This window comes from Vigna umbellata, chromosome 4 (assembly GCF_029865625.1).
Source record: "Vigna umbellata cultivar VRB3 chromosome 4, Vumbellata_1.0, whole genome shotgun sequence".
NCBI lineage: Eukaryota > Viridiplantae > Streptophyta > Magnoliopsida > Fabales > Fabaceae > Vigna > Vigna umbellata.
Window position 1 is genome coordinate 64,355,553 of NC_142168.1, and position 5,306 is coordinate 64,360,858.

The 5,306-nt window shown below is 38.5% G+C and overlaps 1 pseudogene; it reads right to left on the reverse strand.

Moving 5' to 3' along the window:
- Positions 1-389: 389 nt before the first annotated feature.
- On the reverse strand, positions 390-4,670 carry LOC148200916 (uncharacterized; annotated as a pseudogene).
- Between the last annotated feature and the right edge of the window lie 636 nt (positions 4,671-5,306).

Genomic DNA, 5,306 nt, shown 5'->3' on the forward strand with positions numbered 1-5,306 from the left:
CGCCACCTCTTGAGTGCCGCTCAGCGGTAGTTTGCCGCTGAGCGGTGCCTTCGACTTCTCCTTTTTGCACTCTTTCTTGTCTTTTCTAATGTCCTCTCTCTCATTCTTCACTTCTTTCACCAAATTCCCTCAAAACCTGCACAAAAACACTCAAATCAAGCATAAACCTGTCCAGCTCTCTTATTTCTGAAAATATAAACAAAATGCATGATTTCAAGCTAGTTTCTAAGTCTAAAGGTTGCTTTTAGTATCACTTTTAAGCATGAAAATAACACTTTTTCAACTGTTATCAGCGGCTAACCTTTTATCCTGTGAAACCATGTATATAAGTAAGTCTAAAATCATAAAAACTCAATGAAAGATGATCTTAAGAAACATACCTTCCATTCTTCAGACTCTCTAGATGCACGAAACTGCATCCAATCCTCCTCTGTGAAGGTATAATGCTGAGATGGATTTTCATGTTGTCTATCTCCAAAGACATATAGTCGTGTCAGCCTTGTCTTGAAATCCCTAAATCTTATCGCTATATGCGATAACACTTTCCTTCTGATTTGCAATGTGTTTGGAATATCAAAATGTTGCTGTTTAAAACAAAAAACTTGTTACCAAGAGAAAAGTTAACAGATAAGTATATCACAAATTGCATGAAGTCTAAACATACCTGAACATCTTGCCATAAGAGGTTCTTGTCGACCTCTGGGACGTCATCCCAACATGCATGAAGGATAGAGACATGACTTTTTGCTAACTTGCCCAGATAACTCCTAAACCTATCAGCATTTGGCCCTGATGGATGACCTGATCTGGGGTCAATGTCAACATGCCTCCTCTGACCATCCACGCGTCCGGATGTCACATCTGCCACTCGGGTGACGCCTCGTCCACGTCTGCTCTTTCCCGATCCTGAGTCTGAGGCCGACATACCTGAAAAATTAGACAACGTTAGTAATAATTCAATTATGATGAACATACATATAAAGTCAATAAAAGTGAAAATATTAACCTATTAATTAATTGTTTTTTCCCAAATGCCTTCGTTGTGATCACTACGAATTGCTTGCATTACATCGGCAACGTCATCAACTGGGTCTTCAGTGGGTCTACATGCAACAGATGTTGTCTCAAGTATATCAAGAGAATCGTCATCATCATGTCCATGCATGTTTCTACCTTCTAAAACCACTGACCATTTGTTATTCGATGGATCACTTACGTAGAATATTTGTCTTGCTTGACTAGCCATGATAAATGGTTCATCAGTGTAATTCATCTTGTTCAAGTCTACCAATGTGAAACCAAGGTCATCCATCATGACACCAGAATTTATATCAACCCATTTACACTTGAAAACTGGTACTCTAAAAGTAACGTAATCAACTTCCCATATTTCTTGTATTATTCCAAAATAACTGATGGATGCTGTGATTGGATTTTTGTCTTTAGAACTAGCAAAGTGCACAGACTCAGCTTGTAGTGTGACGCCACTATTTTGAACTCTGCTTTTGTCATCTTCTACCTTTGTCTGAAAAGAAATATTGTTTATATAGTACCCACCATATGTAATGACCTCTGTGTTCGGTCCACGAGATAACCTCAATAAAGTTTCAGAAACATGTGGAGTCGCATACACCTTTTTCTTAAACCATCCCAAGAAGGTTTTCACATGTTCATTAAGATGCCATTTTTCACTCATTTTTGGGTTTGCTGCCTTTATTTCATTAACGTGGTCAGAAATGTAAGGAATCACATCAACAGTGTTGTTTAAGACGTACAAATGAGCTTGGTCAATTTCTTTTCTGCTAACACTTTGAATTGTCACACCTCGAACACCCTTACCTTCACATTTTCCTTCGTTTTTGCTCTTGGGAAGACCGACGGGTTCACAAGATGGCATATAACTTGAACAAAATTCAATGGCTTCTTCTGCAACGTATCGCTCTATGATTGAAGCTTCTGGTCTATACTGATTCTTGACATATCCCTTTAAGATCTTCATGTATCTTTCAACTGGGTACATCCACCTTAAGAAGACCGGCCCACATATTCGAATTTCTCTGACTAGATGAACAATCAAATGTACCATGATGTCAAAAAAGGAAGGTGGAAAATACATCTCCAATTGACATAGTAGTCTTATTCCCTCATTTTCCAATTCATCTAAACCTCGAGGGTCAACAACTTTCTTGCAAATGGCATTAAAGAAAAAACTCAGACGTGTCAGAATACCCCTAACAGAAGGAGGTAATATGCCTCGAATAAGAACCGGTAACAATTGTTGCATCAATACATGACAATCGTGAGACTTTAAACCAACTAGCTTTAAGTCTTGCATAGACACAAGGTTACTAATATTTGAAGAATAACCTTGCGGAACCTTCACACTTCTTAAACAGTTACAAAAACTTTGTTTTTCTTTTTTGGAAAGTGTGTGACAGGCTGGGGGCAGATAGGTGCGTCTTCCTATTATCTGTGGATGTAACTCAGATCGGATTCCCATGTCAGCCAAATCTTGTCTTGCCTTTATTCCGTCTTTGCTCTTCCCTTTGACGTTTAATAAAGTTCCGATGACACTGTCACAAACATTTTTTTCAACGTGCATCACATCAATACAATGTCTAACATCAAGTTCACACCAATATGGAAGCTTAAAAAATATCGATCGTTTCTTCCAAATGTTCTTTGCGGAGGTACTTTTATGATGTTTTCCAAACACAATGTCAATGTTTTTGACTTCGTTGTACACCTCTTGACCATTCGGGGTCTGCACACAACCTCATCCTCAGCACTTCCATTAAATGCTTTTTTCAATCTACGATAAGGATGATTACGAGGAAGAAATTTTCGATGTCTTGTATATACTGTCTTCTGACCATGCTTCAACTGAAGGTAACTAGTGTTTTCTTCACATATGGGACATGCAAAATGACCTTTAACACTATAACCGCTCAAGTTTCCATATGCTGGGAAATCATTTATAGTGCAAAACAACATTGCACGCAAACGGAACTGTTCCTGAACATGTGAATCAAACACGTCGATGCCTTCTTCCCACAACAATTTCAAATCATCAATTAAAGGTGCTAAGTAAACATCAATGTCATTTCCAGGTTGTCTAGGACCCGATATCATCATGGTCAACATCACATATTTTCTCTTCATGCACAACGAAGGAGAAAGATTGTAAATCATCAACATAACTGGCCACGAACTGTGTTTGCTACTTAAGTTTCCATAAGGATTCATACCATCAGTTGCAAGTGCAAGCCTTAAGTTTCTTGGATCTGCACCAAATTCAGGGAATTTGTCATCAATATTTTTCCATTGTGGAGAATCAGCAGGGTGTCGAAGAAGATTATCGCACTTTCTTTCGTCAGAGTGCCATTTAAGGTTCTTTGCATCTTCTTTAACAGAGAACATACGTTTGAACCTAGGTATTATAGGCAAATACCACATCACCTTAGCAGGTGCACCATCATTACCTTCATTACCAGTGACTCTGTCAGATTTCTTTTTAAAACGGGATAAACCACATGTTGGACAATAGTTTAACGAAGCAAACTCCTTTGTGTACAAAACACAATCATTAGGACAAGCATGTATCTTTTGATATTCAAGACCCATTGGACATAAAATTTTTTTGGCCTCGTAATTACGAATAGGTAGAGTATTATTTTCTGGAAGCATCTCCTTCAACAACTCCAACAACTCGGTGAAACTTTTATCGGTCCATCCATTCCTTGCTTTTAAACTAAACAACTTTAAAGTTGAAGACAAGCGTGTAAAGTTTGAGCATCCTGGGAACAACGGTTGCTCTGAATCATTAATAAGAGTATCATACAAATTAGCCCTTCCAAAATTATCTTCACCGACATCACGTATCATGTCCTCTAAATGGTCACTCATCCATTCTTCCACATAATTTGTTCCTCGTGACGTGGTAGGCTGCTCAAGTACTTCTCCATGCCAAGTCCAAACGGTATAAGTCCTCATTATGCCGTACATGAATAGATGGTCACGCACATTGCCTAAGTCTTGGCGTATTTGATTAAGACAACGCACACAAGGACAAAAATATGTCCCGTTGACAGACTTAGCATTTTGTTCAACGTATTGCAAGAACTGCGAAACACCCTTGTCATATTCTTCACTCATGCGACGTTCGTTCATCCATCTTCGATCCATACTATGTTCGTAAAATCATCAGTTCAAGTGTTTTAACTCTCACAAGGTTAGGCCCTACCCATTCAAAAAAATTAATTTTCATAATTTGCTCAGCCACGTGCATTGAAGTCTACGTCATAAAATTGATACAATTTCGGCAGCATTTCGCATTGGTCTCCAAAATACACGAAATGAGAGTAGTCAACGATGACCACAATCAAATATGCATCCGGAGAACAACACAAGTACTGAACCGAAATTTCATCAATCTTATCCTTAAACTCCAATTGACATGGTATTGCAAATTATGAAAATTAATTTTCTCAAACTGTCCAATCGGACAATTCAAAATTTAACACAAACGATTAAAACATTAATCGTTTGTCTTAAATTTCAAACGGGAACTAAGTGGCACTCAATGTATGACAATAACTAATACACATTTTACACAATAACACATACATGCATACACAAAATTTAACAGTAAAAAACGTCCATACACTAATACACATTTCTTAATCGTTTAACACAATAAATAACTAATACACATTTTACAGTCAAAAACGTCCATACCACATACATGCATACACAAAATTTTCAACCAACAAGCTAACCTGAAAAGTAGATTCCAAATGAGAAGGAGGGAAGTGGAGGAGTATACGGCCCAACACGCAGTCCAAAAAGACTCAAGGAAGCCGCCCAAGAACACGCAAGAGTCTGCAAAAAAACGGACCCAAAACCATTTTTAATCGGTTCAAATCAAAGACATGTCATCACAGAGCAATGTAATCGGATTAAATGTAATTTTAAACGGTCCAAAAGTGAGAAAACCAACCTGGAAATGTCAACGGCGCAGCAGCAGCAGCTCGCGTTCGCGGGGAAGAAGACGAACAGTGAATGGTCACGGTTCGCGCTTTCCATTTTAATGAACATAGACGTCCGGGCCACGTGGGCACGGACGTCTATAATATTATAGACGTCCGTCCCGCCACTAATAGGACGTTGTAATGAATTTAAAATTGAATTTCGCGGGGCTTTAAACGTCCGTTAACATGGCTCGGACGTCTATAATGTTATCAACGTCCGTCCCAAGACGGACGTCTAAAATTCTGATGAAAACCTAAACGATTCAATTACCCATG